This window comes from Mobula hypostoma, chromosome 18 (assembly GCF_963921235.1).
Source record: "Mobula hypostoma chromosome 18, sMobHyp1.1, whole genome shotgun sequence".
Classification (NCBI taxonomy): domain Eukaryota; kingdom Metazoa; phylum Chordata; class Chondrichthyes; order Myliobatiformes; family Myliobatidae; genus Mobula; species Mobula hypostoma.
The window spans coordinates 59,291,246-59,311,693 of record NC_086114.1 but is presented as its reverse complement, the minus strand read 5'-3'; positions in this window follow the sequence as shown (position 1 = coordinate 59,311,693).

Genomic DNA, 20,448 nt, shown 5'->3' with positions numbered 1-20,448 from the left:
CAGGACATGCTGTTGAGACAAGGGGGAGACAGGACACGCGGTTGAGACAAGGGAGAGACAGGACACGAGGTTGAGACAAGGGACAGACAGGACACGCGGTTGAGACAAGGGAGAGACAGGACACGCAGTTGGGTCAAGGGAGAGACAGGACACGAGGTTGAGACAAGGGACAGACAGGACACGCGGTTGAGACAACGGAGAGACAGGACATGCTGTTGAGACAAGGGACAGACAGGACACGCAGTTGAGACAAGGGACAGACAGGACACGCGGTTGAGACAACGGAGAGACAGGACATGCTGTTGAGACAAGGGGGAGACAGGACACGCGGTTGAGACAAGGGAGAGACAGGACACGCAGTTGGGTCAAGGGAGAGACAGGACACGCGGTTGAGATAACGGAGAGACAGGACACCTGGTTGAGACAAGGGACAGACAGGACACCTGGTTGAGACAAGGGAGAGACAGGACACGAGGTTGAGACAAGGGACAGACAGGACACTTGGTTGAGGGGTGCTGCAACAACAATCTCTTGCTTAATGTCAGCAAAATAAAGAGCTGACCTCAGGAAGGGGAAGGAGGATAAATGTGCTCCAGCCTACATTGGGGGATTGGTGGTGGAGAGAGTCAGCAGCTTTAAATTCCTGAGTATTAACATATCAGATGACTTGTCCTGGGCCCAATACATTGATGCAATCATAAGGAAAGCTTGCCGGTGTCTTTCCTTTCTTAGAAGATTAGGGAAGTTCAACATGTCATTAAACTCTCTAACAAACTTCTACAGATGTATTATTGAAATTATCCTGACCAGTTGCATCATCGTTTGGTACAGAAATTCAAATATGCAGGAATGTAAAAAGCTGCAGTAGGTTGCAAACTGATCCCTCCCATCATTGTTTCTAAGAAGGCAATGTCTGTCATCAATGGTCCTCACCATCCGGGCTATATTCCTGGCAGAATTTCAGATGGTGACAGGAAGGTGTTCAGGAGTGAGATCGATCAGCTGGTTGAGTGGAGTCGCAACAACAAACTTGCACTCAACATCAGTAAGACCAAAGAATTGCTTGTGAACTTTAGAGACGGTAAGATGAGGGAAAACACACCAGTCCTTGTGGAGGGATCAGCAGTGGGAAGGGTGAGCAGTTCAAGTTACTGTGTGTCAACGTCCCTGAAGATCTATCCTGGGCCTAGCATATCGATGCAGTTACCAAGAAGGCACAACAGTGGCCATATTTCATTTGGAGTTAGAGAAGATTTGGCATGTCACCAAGAACACTTGCAAACTTTATACAAATGTACCATAGAGATCTTTCCAACTAGCTGCATCACCATCTGGTATGGGGGGTGGTGTGGGCGCTACTGCACAGGATCGAAATAAGCTGCAGAAGGTTGTGAACTCAGTCAGCTCCATCATGGGCACTGGCCTCCGCAGCATCCAAAGTATTTTCAAGGAGCAATGCCTCAAAAAGGCAGCTTCCATTATTACGGACCCTCATCAGCTAGGACATGCCCTCTTCTCATTGTGACCATCAGGGAGGAGGCACAGGAGTCTGAAGGCACACACTCACTGATTCAGGGAAAGCATCATCCCCTCTGCCATCAGATATCTGAATGGACATGAACACTACGTCATTATATTTCCTTGTGTTTGCGTCACTACAATTTTCCCTCTTTTGCATTATTTATTTAATTTAACATATATGTGTGTGTGTGTGTGTGTGTGTGTGTGTGTGTGCGTGTGTGTGTATATATATATATAGATAGATATATATATAGATATGTATATATAAATATATATATATATATATATACACACACATACAACTTACAGTAATTTAGTTTCTGTTATTATGTATTGCATTGTACTGCTACTGCATAACAACAAATTTCACGACATATGCCAACGGTATTAAACCTGCTTCTGGTGCCATCTTCCCATTGCTACCATTGGGCAGGGGGTACAAAAGCCTGAAGTCCTACACCACCAGGTTCAAGAAAAGCTACTTCCCTTTAACCATTTGTTTCCTGAACCCACCAGCATAACCCTCATCATTACCTCAGTACAGCAACACTCTGATCACTTTACACTATGATAGACTTTGTTTTTGTTGGTTCTATTTGTGTTCTTGTAAATATTGTAAATGTTTTGTTTATGTTTTCAAGTTCAAGGTTAAATGTCATTCAACTGTACACATAAATACAGTTAAATAAAACAGTGTTACTCTGGGGTCAAGGTACAAAACACAGTACCAACAGTCATACACAGCACAGGGCACATTCAGCACATATCATTACCATAGCTGTAAACATACAGTCACACACAAAATATATAATATAGCCCAAGTTCCTGAGTGTCATGTCCTGGAGGATGATGGTGCATGGGCTACTTTCAGCAAGAGCAAGGCCAGAGCAGTCCGATGTTCATGTGCTCGTGTAGTCACTGACGAATACAATCCAGCTTGTCTTCCACCGAACAAACACTGCAGCACCGATGGGAGAGGCAGCCCCCCCCCGCCCCCCAACTCAGCATGGATACCCACCGCGTTAGGAGGCTGGGACCAATAATGTCTCACTGGGATCCCTTCTCGAGTCACAACTGTTCATAATCCATGTCAGTAATGTGAATGAGGACCAAGTCTAATATATCCAAGTTTTTAGATAATGTAAGGCAGGCTGGAAGTGTGGGTTGTGAGGAGGGTGCAGAGGGGCTTCAGGGAGATCGAAGTAAACAAAATGAAAAGGCAAGGAAGAGCAGATGGAATGGAATGTGGAAAATTTTAGGTGATTCACTTTGGAAGCAAAATATGAAATGCTGGAGAACTGAAGAATATTAGTGTTCAGAAGGACTTTGATGTCCTTGTACATAGATCATTGAAGGTTAACATAAAGGCAGAGCAAGCAATTAGAAAGGCAAATGTTATGTTGTACAGAATATGAGTACAAGAGGGAAAAAAAGCTCAAGGAGAACCATGCGTGGGACTTTGTGAACATCAGTTGGCCCCACCCTAGGAAAGGGCGGGCTTGCGATAGAGGGAATTAGTGAATGTTCAGTGGATTGATTCCTGGGCTGCCGGCCTTGGCCTGTGAGCAAAGAGTAAACCCACTGGGTTTAGAGTTTCAAATAAGAGGTTATCTCACTGAGATGTACAGAATGTGGGGGGTGACAGGGTAGGTGCAGGAGTGACGTTTCTATGGGCTCGGCGGTTCTGGAACCAGGAGTCACTGTCTCAGAATAATGGGTCAGAAATATCTTCTTTCAGAGGGTGGTGAATTTTTGGAACTCTCTCCTCAGCAGGCAGCGGATGGCCAGTCACTGAGTACATTTAACGCAGTAATCGACAGGTTTTTGGGTCATTAATAGAATCGAGGGATACAGGGTTTTGTGCTGTATTTCTTCTCTTCCTGTAAAGAGTTCCCAAGGAGATCTGGTAGTCCACAGGGCACAAGGCATCACGAGCAGTAGAATTGACCCTTGCATCTCAGTCTTTAGTCTCTACAACAGTGGACATAAACTGGTGAGAACATAGCACAGGGAGAAGGGCAGGCAGACACTGGACCAGTGATGGGGCTAGGCTGAGGATGTGGGGCACCCTCAGGAGGTTGGTAGCAACAAGGGGAATCTGAAAGACACATGTCCAGGGACAGATGACCACCAAGGACACAGTAGCATTCCCAAGACAGAGCAGAAGACTTTAACCAATGTACAAGCATTGAATTGACTTTATCTCTTACATCCTTCACACACATGAGGTGTAAAAATCTTTATGTTCCATCTCCATCTGAATGTGCAATGTGCAAATTATAGTAATTTGTAATAAATAGTATGTACAGTAAGATATACAACAGAACAGTCAATATAGCTTAGAAATACAATTGTGTCAGCGTGAATTAATCATTCTGATGGCCTGGTGGAAGAAGCTGTCCCGGAGCCTGTTGGTCCTGGCTTTTATGCTGCGGTACCGTTTCCCAGATGGTAGCAGCTGGAACAGTTTGTGGTTGGGGTGTCTCAGGTCCCCAGTGATCCTTCGGGCCCTCTTTACACACCTGTCTCTGTAAACGTTCTGAATAGCAGGAAGTTCACATCTACAGATGCGCTGGGCTGTCCGCACCACTCTCTGCAGAGTTCTGCAATTGAGGGAGGTACAGTTCGCATACCAGGCAGTGATGCAGCCAGTCAGGATGCTCTCAGTTGTGCCCGTGTAGAAAGTCCATCCTGCAGTCAGACTTGCTTCAATGCTCTTGTCAATCTCAAGCGTGCAGAGAACTTATGCCTGAAGATGTTGAACACAACTGGACTTCCACAATGCATGCTCGCACCCTCTGCCTCTGTATATGGTGTCCGTCAGACTATAAAGTGAGGTTGAATGAACAAGTTGATTTCTCTGGAGGGTTGGAGGCTGAGGGGCAACCTGACAGAGATGTGTAAAAATTTTGAGAGTCATAGATAAGGTAGATGGTCTGTGGCCTCCTCTACTGCCACAGTGAGACCACTCTCAGATTGGAGAAGTATTCCATTTGTGTACCCTCCAAACTGGTGGCATGAACGTCGATTTCGCCAGCTTCCGGTAATTTCCCCCCCCGCCCCCGCTTCCACTTCTCTCTTCTTCAATTCTCCACTCTGCTTCTCCTTAACTTTTCTCTTCTCCTCACCGGCCTTTTGCCTCTCCCTGTGCCCCTCTTCCTCCCTTCCTCCCTTTCTCCCCTGGTCCACTCCTCTCTCCAAATCAGATTCCTTCTTCTCCTGCCCTTTACCTTTTCCACCTGCTACCTCCCAGCTTCTTAATCGCTTCCCCGTCCCCACCCACCTGTCACCTTCTTTCTTGTACTCCTTCCCCTCTCCACCTTCTTAACCTGGCTTTCCCCCCTTCCTTTCTGGTCCTGATGAAGGGTCCTGGCCCGAAATGTTCCACAGGTGTTGCAGCATTTTGTGCCTGTTGGCCAAAGTCTTTTTCCTGGGTGGATATGTCAGATACCAGAGTGTATGTTATTGTAGTGGTTACACTTCACAGTGTCAGCTGTAAAATCAGGGCTCAATCCCTGCCTCCCTCTGTAAGGAGTATGTATGGTCAGAAGAATGAGAGAAGATCTTATAGAAACATATAAAATTATGAAAGGGATAGATAAGATAGAGACAGGAGAATTATTTCCATTGTTAGGTGAGGCTAGAACTGGATTAGATTAGATTATGAAGACACGCAGTCCTCTTTTATTGTCATTTAGTAATGCATGCATTAAGAAATGATACAATAATTGAACTAGGGGGCATAGCCTCCAGATTAGGGGGAGTAGATTTGGGAGATGAGGAGGAACTGCTTTTCCCAGAGAGTGGTGAATCTGTGGAATTCTCTGCCCATTGAAGCAGCGGAGGCCCCCTCAGTAAATATATTTAAGACAAGTTTGGATAGATTTTTGCATAGTAGGGGAATTAAGGGTTATGGGGGAAAGGTAGGGAGGGGGAGATGAGTCCATGGCCAGATCAGCCATGATCTTATTGAATGGCAGAGCCAGATGGCCAACTCCCGCTCCTATTTCTTATCTTCTTATGACGTGACTGTGTGTGTTTCCTCCGGGTGCTCCAGTTTCTTCACACATTCCAAAGACGTACTGAACGAGTTAGGGTTAGGGTTAGTACGCTATGGGCATGCTGAGTTTGCGCAGAAAGCATGGTGACACTTGCGGGCTACCCTGGCACATCTCAGATGGTGTTGATCGTTATGCAAACAAGCCATTTCACTGTATGTTTCAATGTTTCAATGTGTATTGTGAATTGATCTGAATGAACAGTCTGCAAAACAAGCTTTTCACTGTATCTCGGTACATGTGGCAGTAATAAATAATAAACCTCATACAATTCTAACTCCACTGTGCAGGCCGCCGTAAGGAATGTGCGAAGGATTAGTTCAGATTGGTAATGTGGTCACTCAGACATCTTGGGCCAAAGGGCCTGTTCCCCAAGTTCTACTGATCTGTGTTTCATATTCCGGTCACTCCACAGTGTGGAATTCAGAACAGTTGTAAATGCTCATCCATCGGAGGAAGGAGAGGCAGTCGGTGAAGAGTGAGACCCTCATCTGTTGTTAATGCTGAATTGTCACGAGGAGCATGGCAGCTGCAGTTTGCAGGCTACTGCAACATCGACATCTTGTGAGCCAGGGAAGGAGGGAGAGAGGGGTTGGGAAAATATTATGGCAATGTCACGGCTGAGGTGGAGTGGATAGCTAGGAGAGCAGTCAGGGCCTTCGGCAAGACCCACGGTGATAAAGCCTTCCAGGTCCCAAGGTGAAGGATATCTCCGGGAGGTTGCTGAACACTTTGATAGGGAATAGGAGCCGGATTGCTGGTTGTCATGGGAATCAATAACAAGAAGAAAAAGGGTTGAGCTCCTGCAGTCAGAGTTTCGAGTACTAAGACGAAAGATAAAAGCTGGCACCTCAAGGGTAATGATGTGTGGAATGCCCCCAGTCCTACACACTAGTGACTTTCAGAATAATTGAAAGCAGCAGTGGATCTGATTTTGGGGATAGCATGTTCCAGCGGGAGAGCACTCGAGTAGTGTCATGCTGCAGTAGTTACGGAAAGAGGTGCAGGTATAATCAACACTCTAATATATTTAACTAGCAGAAAGATGCCCTGTGAGTCGAAAAGATCCTGGTCCTCATGAATTACAAAGAAGTGAATTGTTGGGACTGAAATGTACTTCTGGAGACAGTGCTGGAGTGTTAAGCTTACAGTTGCACTCAAGCAAAATATTGCAGACTTTGCATTTGTCATACGAGGAGGATGCAGTCAATGTACGGGCAATGGTACAGGCAGAACTGGTATCAAAATAGACAATGATGTGATTTAGAAGATTGGCAGAGGTCACAGGCCAGGCTACGAATCTATGCAAAACTACAAATGACAGGGGCTTGGTGCAGTCTTTAAATCTGGGAAAGGTGCCAGCATGTTCGATTGTAAGTGCTGTCATTCCTGAAGAAAGGTCTCTTCCCGAAACATCGACTGTTTATTCATTTCCACGGACACTGCCTGACCTGCTGAGTTCCTCCAGCGCTTTGTGTGTGTGTGTGGCTCTGGATTTCCAGCATCTGCAGAATCTCTTGTGTGTGTAATGTTAGACCTCATTTGCGAACGGGTGAGAGCATCAGTTCCAGCACTAACAGCTCAGTCAGCTGAACATCAGTGACGGGAAACTCCCGGAGGCAATAATAACCCCGATATAGAACAAAATAAACAGGCAGTTACAAAAGTGTTCCCTAATAAATTAGAGTTAGCACAGATTTTTCAAAGGAAAATGATATGTTTTTGACTTGGTTAATTTAAAATGGAGAGAGTTGATGGAACTGGAAAGGGTGAGCAGTCTCAGGTCCCTGGTGTCAATGTGGCAGAAGGCCTATCCTGGGCCCAACATATTAATGCTCTTACAAAGAAGACAGGACTGCAGCATATTTCATTAGGAGCTTGAGGAGACTTGGTTTGTCACCAAGGACACTCACAAATTCCTACACTGGTTTTATCACTGTCTGGTATGGGCCGGGGGCGGGTGGGGGGGTGCACGGCGCTGGATTGAAAAAAGCAGTAGAAAGTTGTAAACTCTGCCATCATGGGCATTAGTCTCCGCAGTATCCAGAACATCTTCAAAAGACAATGCCTCAAAACTATAGCATCCATCATTAAGACCCCCCATCACCCAGGACACGCCCTTTTCTCATTGCTATCATCAAGGAAGAAGTACAGGAGCCTGAAGTCAGACACTCAATGTTTCAAGAACAGTTTTTTCCCCTCTACCATCAGATTTCTGAATAAACAACGAAGCCATGTACACTGCCTCACTGTTCTATATTTCTTTTTTTCCTTTTTATTGCTTTCCTTTTGCGCAATTTTTTAAATGTAGTATTTTCTGTATGTTTCTTATCATAAGTGATAGTTGCTTAAGAATTATTACGTATTACACTGTACTGCTGCTGCAAAAACCAAATTTGATGACCCATGCCAGTGATATTAAGCCTGATTCTGATTCTGGTTCAGTGAAGGGTCATATTCATCGGGCACATGACAAAGCACTTGTGATTAAAGACTGCAGTACTGTGTATTCTGCCTATACCTCTTCCAGGAAGGATGATAATCTACTAGAAGCAGTTCAGAGAATAGTTACTGGACCGAATCCTGGAATGGGCAGTTAGTCTTCTGGGTTTGCATCCACTGGGTATCAAAAAACAAGATGGGTTCTGTGTGGTCTTGATAAGGAGGATGTTTCCTTGTGTCTGAGGATCTAGATGTAGGGGTCACCAACAAGTCATTCATTTGAGCTAGAGAAGAGACAAATAGTTTCTCTCAGGTGACTGTGAGTCTTTGGAACTCTCTTACCCAGTTGTGGCACCAGCACTGAGAGAATGGTCCTGGTCCTCAAGTGGCAACTCTACTGGAGCAGACATTGTGTGCTGACAAGCAAACATCTCCTCAGACAAGGCATCAGTTCCATCACTGTTAGAGGCCTCAGGATGGTCAGAGGATACCCTGGACACAATGAAAGTACAGATCGGGGTAACTGGTGAAACATCAAAAGCTGTGGAGACCACATTGTCCATCTTCATGGAGGGTCCACAGAGAAAGAAAGAGAAAGAGAGAGAAAGGGTGGGGAATGGAGAGGGAAAGGCATTCCAACCAACGTGAAACAGACCTGTAAGGAAACGTTCCGACATTCCGTGCTGGGTCAGTGTTCCAGGTTCAGACTCGAGCCATCTTGAGACACACACACACACACACACACACACACCCTCTCCTCCGTTCAGACTCCCCCTCCCCATACGCCTGTGGTCTAACGGAGTGAGGTGCTTTGATGACTGCACACAGAGACAGAGGCCTGGCTGCTGCTGGGCAGACCTGGCCCAGAGTTCCACCGCAGCACTGGGGATAGAAAGTCTTCAACTAACAGTGATGAATGGCCGTGTTCACAGATCTTCAGGGGGATCTGATCTTAAGGTCTGTGACCTGTGACCCGTAACTCGTCACATCGAATCACCAGTCACAGATCTTCAGGGGAAGATCTTTGTTGCTGCCACTGACTTCTCGATGAAGGAGGGAAAAGGAACATCCCCACACTGACCCCTTCACAGACATCCCAACACACAGTGACAGTCCTCATACTGACACCTCCAAAATGACCCCACATAGACCCCCACACATTGACTCCCACAAACTGACCCTAACCCACACTGAACCCCCAACACTGACCACCCCTCCCCTGGAAGCCCCACATTGACCTTCCCCACACCAACTCTTCCTCACTGACACCCCCACGTAGAACTCTCCCTTGTTCTGGAGCTGCTCCAGCCTATGGCCAGGCCACACTTAGATCCCCTCCAGTTCACCTACCAGCCCCGACTAGGAGTTGAGGATGCCATCGTCTACCTGCTGAACCGTGTCTACGCCCACCTGGACAAGCCAGCGAGCACTGTGAGGGTCATGTTTTTTGACTTCTCCAGTGCGTTCAACACCATCTGCCCTGCTCTGCTGGGGGAGAAGCTGACAGCGATGCAGGTGGATGCTTTCCTGGTATCATGGATTCTTGATTACCTGACTGGCAGACCACAGTACATGTGCTTGCAACACTGTGTGTCCGACAGAGTGATTAGCAGCACTGGGGCTCCACAGGGGACTGTCTTGTCTCCCTTTCTCTTCACCATTTACACCTCGGACTTCAACTACTGCACAGAGTCTTGTCATCTTCAGAAGTTTTCGGATGACTCTGCCATAGTTGGATGCATCAGCAAGGGAGATGAGGCTGAGTACAGGGCTACTGTAGGAAACTTTGTCATATGGTGTGAGCAGAATTATCTGCAGCTTAATGTGAAAAAGACTAAGGAGCTGGTGGTAGACCTGAGGAGAGCTAAGGTATCGGTGGCCCCTGTTTCCATCCAGGGGTGGACATGGTGGAGGATTACAAATACCTGGGGATACGAATTGACAATAAACTGGACTGGTCAAAGAACACTGAGGCTGTCTACAAGAAGGGTCAGAGCCATCTCTATTTCCTGAGGAGACTGAGGTCCTTTAACATCTGTTGGACGATGCTGAGGATGTTCTACGAGTCTGTGGTGGCCAGTGCGATCATGTTTGCTGTTGTGTGCTGGGGCAGCAGGCTGAGGGTAGCAGACACCAACAGAATCAACAAACTCATTCGTAAGGCCAGTGATGTCGTGGGGATGGAATTGGACTCTCTGACGGTGGTGTCTGAAAAGAGGATGCTGTCCAAGTTGCATGCCATCTTGGACAATGTCTCCCATCCACTACATAATGTACTGGTTGGGCACAGGAGTACATTCAGCCAGAGACTCATCCCACTGAGACGCAACACAGAGCGTCATAGGAAGTCATTCCTGCCTGTGGCCATCAAACTTTACAACTCCTCCCTTGGAGGGTCAGACACCCTGAGCCAATAGGCTGGTCCTGGACTTATTTTATAATTTACTGGCATAATTTACATATAACTATTTAACTATTATGGTTCTATTACTATTTGTTATTTATGGTGCAACTGTAACAAAAACCAGTCTCCTCCGGGATCAATAAAGTATGACTATGACTATGAACTTCCATGACGAGCCCACCCACACCAACCTCCATACTGACTCATGACAGTGAACCCTCCCACCACTGAACATGCCCCCCCATCGAACCTTGCACACTGACATGTTATAGAGTTATAGAGTCATAGAGCATTCCACTCAGAAACAGGCTCTTCAGCCCATGTAGTCGGAACCGCTCTGGTCTTCTGCCTACTCCCAACGACCTGCACCTGGACCATAGCCCTCCATATTCCCTCATCCATGTACCTATCCAAACTTCTCTTCAATGTTCCAAGTGCCCTTGTGTCTGCCACCTCTGCTGGCAGCACATTCCACAATCACATACCTTCTGGGTGAAGAAGCTCCCCTCCAAAATTTCACCTTTCCCTCTGAACGCATGACCTCCAGTTTTCACCTCACTCAATCTGAGGAGAGAAAGCCTGCATGCCTTCATCTATCTATACCCCTCATGGTTTTGTAAACCTCCATAAGGTCTCCCCTCATTCCCTCGCACTCCTGTGAATAAAGGCCAAACCTATTCAACCTTTCTCTTTAACTCAGGTCCTGAATTCCCAGCAACATCTCCTTGGAGAGGAACTTGACCTCACCATCTACCTCAGTGTCCGATACCCCAGATTCACTTCCTGACACCTGAAATCCTCTCCTTTATCTACAAAACATGTCAGGATACGAGGGAATACTGCTCACTTGTGATGATTACAAATCCAGCAACTCCCATGGTGATCAGAACCATCCAGGATCAGATTCATTTATTTATCACATGTACCGTGTATCGAAAAATACAGTGAAATGCATCATTTGCATTAACAAACAGCTCAACCTGAGGATGATACCAAGATTGGGGGCCTAGTGGTCAGCGAGGAAGGCTACCATGGCTCGCAGTGGGATCTGGCCCAGCTGGGAAAATGGCGAATGGAACTTAATGAAGAGATGTTGCACTTCAGTAGGACCAACCAGGGCAGGTTTTACACAGTGAACTCTAGGGCACTGAGGAGAGCGGTAAGACAAAGGGATCTGGGAATACAGGTCCATAATTCATTGATAGTAGCATCACAGGTAGATAGGGTTGTAAAGAAAGCTTTTGGCACCTTGGCCTTCATAAATCAAGGTATTGAGTACAGGAGATGAGATGTTATGTTAAAGTTGCATAAAATGTTGGTGAGGCCTAATTTTGAGCATTGTGTGCAGTTTTGGTCACCTACTTACAGGAAAAAATGTAAATAAGATTGAAAGAGTACAGAGAAAATTTACAAGGATGTTGCCGGCTCTGGAGGACTTGAGTTATATGGAAAGATTGGATAGGTTAGGACTTTATTTTTTGGAATGTAGGAGATTGAGAGGAGATTTGATAGAGGTATACAAAATTACGAGAGGTATCGAAAGGGTAAATGCAAGCAGGCATTTTCCACTGAAGTTGGCTGGGACAACAACTAGAGGTCATGGGTTAAGGGTGAAAGCTGAGAAGTTTAAGGGGAACATGAGGGGAAACATCTTCACTTCTAGTGCACATTCTGGAGCAGAGGGTGGCGGTAATGCACCATTAAGCTGGATGCCAACCGCCGTAAAACAAGATACAGACAGACAGACAGAACATCTTCACTCTGAAGGTTGCAAGAGTGTGGAACAAGCTGCCAGCCAACTTGTGCATGTGAGCTCAATTTCAACGTTTAAGAGAAGTTTGGATAGGTACATGGATGATAAGGGTATGGAGAGCATTTGTCCCGGTGCAGGCCAGTGGGAGTAGGTAGTTTAAATGGCTTGGCACAGACTAGATGGGCCACAGGGCCTGTTTCTGTGCTGTACTTTTCTATGACTCTATGTACTGGGGCAGCCCACAAATGTTGCTATACATTCCAGCACCAACGTAGCACATCGCTATGTCAAACAGAACAACAAAACAGCACAAGAAACAACAAAATGATAACACAAAAGCAAGCCCATTTCCTCCCTCCCATCCATCTTCCACCCACCACCCACATAGACAGTCCCCCAGCCCCAGGGCTGGCTACCAGGCCTCCGGCAGACTCGAGGCTAACAGGCCTCTGACTTCCCCAGTAAACCTTAGATCTTTGAGTTTGTATTTTAGATAGATAGATAGATAGATAGATATACTTTATTGATCCCGAGGGAAATTGGGTTTCGTTACAGCCGCACCAACCAAGAATAGAGCATAAATATAGCAATACAAAAACCACGAACAATCAAACAACAAAATGCAAACTATGCCAGATGGAAAATAAGTCCAGGACCAGTCTATTGGCTCAGGGTGTCTGACCCTCCACAGGAAGAGCTGCAAGTTCGATGGCCACAGGCAGGAATGACCTCCCGTGCTGCCCAGTGTTGTATCTCGGTGGAATGTGGCCGAAGTCCAAAAGTAAAAAGTTCAATATCCGGTCTACAAACACGTTCCTCGATCATAATATATCTCAGATTGCATCATCTGTTGTTAACCAGAGCAGTAAGCACCCAACTCCTTTACACTTACCGCTCTCAGTGCACTTCTGGTCAGCCAGAACGGTCTGGAAGCCCTCCATGGAAAAGTTATGTCCTCGTGCAGCCCCGTTCCAGTGAAACACATCACACTGCACTCCCGAAATGTTCTCTGACGCCTGGCTAGCGCCGTGAACTCGTCCATTTTATTACTCACCGAACTCCTCTTCTCCATAAGTCTCTGTTGTCGCGACCCGGTCCTCTTTTCCTCGACTTTGTGATCCCCCTCTGCATCCTCTGTGTGTTTTCCTCCAGATTTCAGCAGGGATGTCCGCCACCCTGCTCGCTAAACCGGTCGGCATTAGCGCAAGCAGCTGGTCCCTAGAATGAACAATGTGACCAAGCAAGGGTTTGGTAAATAATGTTTGCCACTTGATTTTACCTGAGTAAGCAATCAGATTGAGTTAAATTGCTGCAGGATCCTGTAATGTGTTGGATTGTTTCTCGTTTCTCTTGGCATTTTCTGCATTTATCAGCTTGAATTTGTTGGTCTTTTATTATGTATTTTGGTAGTTTATTATTGTTATTATTATTATTATTATTATTATTATTATTATCTCTTTTCATTCTTTCTTTTTGCATTTGCCCAGTTTGTTCTCATTTGCACACTGGTTGTCTGCTCTGTTGGTGTGGTCTTTCATTGATTCTATTACGTTTATTGGATTTATTGAGTATGCCCACAAGAAAATGAATCTCAGGATTGTGTATGGTGACATATATATATATGCCTTGAATATAAATTTACTTTAAAATTTAAATTTGATGATTTATTGTTCAGACGTTTGGTGATGTTGATACCACTGAGAGTTGTGTGTAATTTCTCTTATGGAGATGATTGCTGCCTAACCTCCCCGACGTTATGCTAATTGATCTTACTTCTCTTCATGTGTCAAACCTGCCAATTCAGAAATCCATCTGGCGAGTTTTAGTTGAACTCACTCATGGCTAGAAAATCCCTCAAGCCTTGCTGTGGAAAGGCAAACCTTAGTTTGTTGGCGTGAAATGGTGAAGAGCTGTGGGGCTTCTGTTTCCTCTCTGCGTAGCTGGAAAAGACGCATTGAGACAGGATAACTAACTCTACCTGGACACCGAGATCAGATTCGACTGGCCAGCTCCTCAGCTCTAGGTAGTCAGGCTGGATCATCGTTGGGGATTTTAAATCAACAGCAATCTCTGCGACTTCCCACTCACCTGAGACAATTGCATTTTGTATCTACTCTATCAAACCTCTTGTCTTAAAATCCCCTATTGATCTACAGATCTATAGACACCACAGAAAGCATCCTGACAGCTCGCCACTCAGCCAGGCACAGCAGCTGCTCGCCTCTAGCCCAATGGAACCCGCAGCAAGTAGCAAACACCACCCAAACCCACCATAGGCTCATCCCCTCCTATCATCCAGTCACCTTTATAAATTGCTTCAAGAAGTATTGCTACGGATGCCTGTTGCCCTGGCAACTCCCTTTTCTCTCTTTCTGGGAGAGGTACAGAAGCTTGAAGATCCAGACAACCAGACTGAAGGATGATTTATTCGCCACAGCTTAGAACTCCTGAACCAGTCACTTCTCTCACGGCTCCTTCCCAGTGGTACTGCCACACACTCGGGCTCTTCATTCTACCTCTCCCGTATATTCTGTTACTGTCACTTCAGCGTTTCTTTCTGCACTGCAGTCTTTGCACAATTCTGCCTTGTTCTGCTCATGAATGCATTTATTACAACCGTGTATACTGTTTACTCTCTAACCTTCATGCAAGCAGGCAATTTCATTGCACTCTGTTGTGAATGTCAATAAGCCAATCCTGATCTGATCTAAACCACTGAATTAACATGTCTCCTTCTCCTTCCCATGCAAAACATTCCCATTTTCTCCTGGTCACTGATAACATCCTAGTAAATTACTTCTGCTCCTTTTCTTTGGCTGTCACCTCGTTGCAGAGGGCGTCACCTAGCTGGGAATCAGCTTCTTGTATGTCATGTGCTCATCCCATTACCTTGTCAGTTCATCCATTGCCTTTACAAACTTATGTGTAATAGCTCAAAGTTTCTTCAAAAAGTTGTGCAGTTAATGGTACAGTTCTCTTCTGTGCACCCCGTGCAAAGGGATATTATCCATGTCCTTTTGACATTCCACAGGGTATTACTTATACCTGACTCTCATTCATGTAGGTGGAAATGGCCTAAAGTGTCCATCTTGATGTCACTTGCACAGAATTCCTTTTTGTATTTTTGAGGTTCCTTACTCTAGAGTAAGCAACCGGAGAGCAGATTCCTCGGGCATTAGAGAAAGGGGATAAGGCTCGAATGTCTCATTGCCACTTCAGAATCGAAACAGTACATTGCAGTATGTTCGAAGGGTCAGCTCACCACCAGCTGACCCCATGTCCCATCCCCACGCAGTCACAAACCTTGGACTGATTTCATGTCGAGCCTCTCCCACACGCTGTTCCATCCTCTCATGTCTCCTTTCCCAATGCCACAGTGAAGCTGAGTCAAGTAATTCCCCTTTGATTCAAAAGCCTGATGGTTGAGGGGTATTAACTGCAGTTGAATCTGGTGCTGTGGGTCCTGAGGCTCTTGTATGTTCTTCCTGATGGCATCAGTGAGAAGAGAGCTGGGTGCTGAGGGTTCCTGATGACAATGTCCTGGGTGGAGGGGTTCCTGCTACAGAACACTGAACAGAGGTTAAGTTGTAAATCCCTGTTGAGAAATAATGACAGGACTCTTGTCATGCATGTTCTGTGTGAGGACCAGAAGCTGCAAGTATCTCTGTCTCACAGAATAAATTCAACAGAGTTATAAGCAAATAGAGAAACAATTGTTAGTTGTTTGGAGTGAAGATATTTTGTCAGCTCCTAATGGGAAGATCTTTCATTTTAGTTGTGGATTACCAAATATCCATTAGCCAATGAATGCCTGACATTGGCCATTCTGACTAGAGCAAGCTCCAGAATACCAAGATGAGCAATTCATTGTCTTGATCATATCATGGTGTATGTCTTCCATAAACATCATGTTGGTGCTTCATCCAGGTCGCCAGAAGAAGATTCTGGTATACAAACGTAGATGGTGAGTTTACAATTTTCCTCATTGAAATAGTAAATGACACTTTCTAGTGTCACGAACCCCATTATGGGAATAAAAAACCAGCAGAGATGGAAAACTATTGAGTTGAATAGTGATGGAGAGAGAGAGAGGGAGAGATTTGAGTTTTCAGGTGAGCTGACGCTGTTGATCTTCTCATCGTCCTTCGAAATCCTTTCAAAGTCACCGGCTGTGACTTTAACAAAGGGGACCGGTTTTCTGTGGTGGAGCTATCCCCCAGGCAAGGGTGGACACATGGACAACTCCCCACCAGTCAACCCTTTTCCTCTTTCCACTGCAAGAGCAACGGATCGATCCTCCAAAACCCACTTTTTTCTGTGGGCACAACAATGCTCGTTCAGTGTCCAAACATGCGTCTGAGGTCTGTATCATCTGACCTCCTATTTCATCTTCCCATACTGGGTACCACTCCTCCTTCCTCTCTCTGTGAAAGAAATGCAAGCGGGCAAAAAGTCCTTGACGAAGTATCAACAACCTGTCGAAAATCATAACATCGAGTGTCTGTTAAATAACACTGCCTTCGGTCACCATAGCAACTTACGAGCTGCTCGGTGCTGTCTCCACTTCAGCAGAAATCCAACAGTTAACCAGTTCTTTCTCGTTCCTTAAAGTGACAGTCCCACAGTTAGTCTTCGTCTCTCTCTCTCTCTCTCTCTCTCTCTCTCTCTCTCTTACAAGCAAGTCAGTGTTAAATAACTCTCTCTCTCTCTCTTTTCAAAACAACAGTTTATAGGGGTAATTCAGGATCCCATCACATTAGTGTAGTTTCCGGAGTTATTGTGACAATGCAGCACAGTGTGCTTCTGGAGGAAGTCCATCAGCAACCTTAAAAATTTCAGGAAAGTATCCCAAATTAGATACGCCATCATTTTACCTCAAGACTCATATTGTCTGGTGACTGAGAATAATTGAAGTAGGGACTTAGAATAGTTATTACTGGTGTACTGGAGAGACAGGTTAAACAAGAGTTATGATCAGAATGTATTAGCATTGCCAAAGTAAAGATCATTTTCAGATGCTTCACTCTTCACTAGGTGTTAACACAGATCTGCAAGGGTTAGAGGGCACAAGAGACTGCAGATGCTGGAATCTGAAGCAACCCACAAAGCACTGGAGGAACAGCACTGAAGTCAGACAGCACCTGTAGAGGGAAATGGACAGTCAATGTTTCAGGTCAAAACCTAAACATCAATTGTTCACTTCCTTCCATAGATGCTGCCAGACCTGCTGAGTTTTAGAAGAGTTAATGTCAACATGTAAAGTTTGTTAAGGGTTTGTTCATTTTCGTTATGTGCTGTGTCGTAAGATGTGGGTGATCATGACCATTTTTTCATCCTGACCAAATTTTTCTACAGAGCTGGTTTGCGATTGCCTTCTTCTGGGCAGTGTCTTTACAAGATGGGTGACCCCATCCATTATCAAAACTCTTCAGAGAATGTCCGCCTGGTGTCAGTGGTCACATAACCAGGGCTTGTGATACGCACCAGCTGCTCATACGACCATCCACCACCTACTCCCATGATTTCATGTGACCCTGATCAGGGAGCTAAGCAGGTGCTACACCTTGTCCAAGGGCGGCCTGCAGGCTATAGGAGGGAAGGAGTGCCTTGCACCTCCTTTGGTAGAGACATATCTCCACTCCACCGCCCATAACATGGAGGAGCCAAACTGACCAGTTCTCATATTTCTGTAATTCAGAAAGTTCTCTTTTCTGGTATTAAAAAAAGCAACAACAAGTAGGTAATCCTTGTTATGGTGACTCTAAACCGATTGAAATTCGACATGTGGCATCATGTACAGCAGTAAGTGTACATCCGAGGAGCAGAGCCTGGTTTTTGCTGGTGTCAGATAATGGATTTCAGTTCACAGTTATCAGCCTGAATGCTCCTTTGGGTGCTTATTAACTCTCCCGTACTATTAAGTTTCTACTAGAACTGTTGAAAGACCCGGAGAGACGAGGTGTGCCAACTTTGTTCCAGTTTGACAGTGAATCACTGGCTGGCTGTCTTGTTTCAGCATTGCACAATATCTCATTCAGCCACAGGATTCACCCCAGAAGAGCCAGGAATACATCGGGGACTTTGAAAGCAATTGAATCTTGTGCAGTTTCAGCTGGAGGAGAAGGTGAAAAAGCAAAGCAAAGTTACGATCCAGATCCTAGCACTGAGAAGAGGCAACGGAAAGAGGCTGAGACAACAGGGGAAGGGAGTGTAAGATAGCTGAGCCTAACATGTAAAATGTACCAATATAATGGAGGATGAGTCAGAAGTCGAGAACTGTCAACAATGGCCAAATGACTTCAGTGAGAGATATATTGAAGAAGTACAAAAGAATAAATTAACTTCTGAAGTGGATTAGGAACTGACGCAGAGAGGGGAGGTGAGATATCTCACCCTCATCAGACAGAGAAGTAACCACAACGGCAGCCGTCCAATCACAGTTAAGAAGGCCAAAGTCTCCGAGGAAGCCAGTCAACAGAATGAACCGGGAGTTTCTGTAGTTTCCCGAAATACCAGAGAGAGAACAGTGTTATGTTTGCACATAAACTTGCAAGAGAGTTGTATGTACGTGTAACATAGAAGTATCATTATAGCTGTGATGTAAGCACATTTATTTTTTATTTTGTGATACAGTGCAGAGGGGTCCCTTCCAGCCACGCTGCCCTAGCAACCCCCGACAAACCCACTTAACCTGAACCTGATCACAGGACAAATTACAAAGACCAGTCAATCTACCTAGCAGGACTTTGGACTGCGGGGAAAAAATGGAGGATCAGAGAAAACCAATGCATTCCATGGGGAGGATGTACACAGACTCCTTGTGCCAGAATTGAACTCCAAACTTCGGAATGCCCCAAGCTGTAATCACGTCATGCTAACCGCCACACTACCACAGCACCCAACATGTGGAAGGTAGTAATAGAGCAGATGGTTTGAAGCTCTTGTTGTCTTCTGGAGATTGCTATAGAAAATATTTACCAATACTACAGTCAGCTTCCAAGTGTACTGTGTCAGGCCTGCACATGCAGGCTCCTCCCAGTCTCCATCCAGCTAACAAGAGTCATCTGCCACTCATTTCTAATTGACCTGCAGCCTACTTAAACCCAGCTCTCAACCACTGTCCTTATTCACCCATCAAACCTGTTGTTCCCAGCCTAGAGTTACCTTGTTGCCTTGTCATTTTCCCTTGTTTTGCAGCCCCTCGTGGCTTCTAATTTTGCAGTTAATTATGGAAGTTATCGTTTACTGCTAAATCGACTTTGCTGCTTAGTTTTTGGATCTACCCTCCTCTACATTGCTTGACAGGACCGGCATTTGACCCAGCAGAGTTCGCTTTCCTCAAGGAAGTCATCTGCTGACACGAGTACACGATCCAGAAGCAGCAGGAAACCATCGACCATCTTCTCACCACTCTTAACCAACTCCCAGTCTTGTTACAGCAACCCCTCCTCCTTCGGAGCCCCAGAATCTGGTGCCTGAATGCTTCAGCAGATCCCCAACCTGATGAACCAGCTTCCTGTCCCTTCTGTGTCCTACACTTCGAGCTCCAGCCTTCTCGATATTCAATGGACCAAGCCAAGATTGTCTTCGTCATCTCTCTCTCTTGAGTGCAACTGAAATGCAGAAACTCCACTGGTCCATTACCACCACGGCCTCTCGGTGTACTTGAAAGACATAGTAAAAAGTTCAAAGTAGGTTTATCTTAAACATCACCATATACAACCACGAGATTCATTTTCTTGCGATCATACTGAATAAATCCAATAACCATAATAGAATCAATGAAAGACCGCACCAACAGTGCATGGAACCAGTGTGCAAAAGACAACAAATTGTGCAAATACAATAAATAAATATATCAATCAATCAATCAATCAATCAATAAATAAATAAATAGATAGATAGATAGATAGATAGATAGATGCATGAATAAATGTATGTAAGGTTGGAAGGTTTCCAGGACGCAGGCCTGGGCAAGGTTGTATGGAAGACCAGCAGTTGTCCATGCTGCAAGTCTCCCCTCTCCACGCCATCGATGTTGTCCAAGGGAAGGGCATTAGGACCCATACGGCTTGGCACCGGTGTCGTCACAGAGCAATGTATGGTTAAGTGCCTTGCTCAGGGACACAACACATTGCCTCAGCCAAGGCTCAAACTAGCGCCCTTCAAATCACTAGATGAACACCTTAACCACTTGGCCATGTGCCAACACAAATAAATAAATAAATAAGCAATAAATATTGAGAACACGAGCTGAAGATATTTTGAAA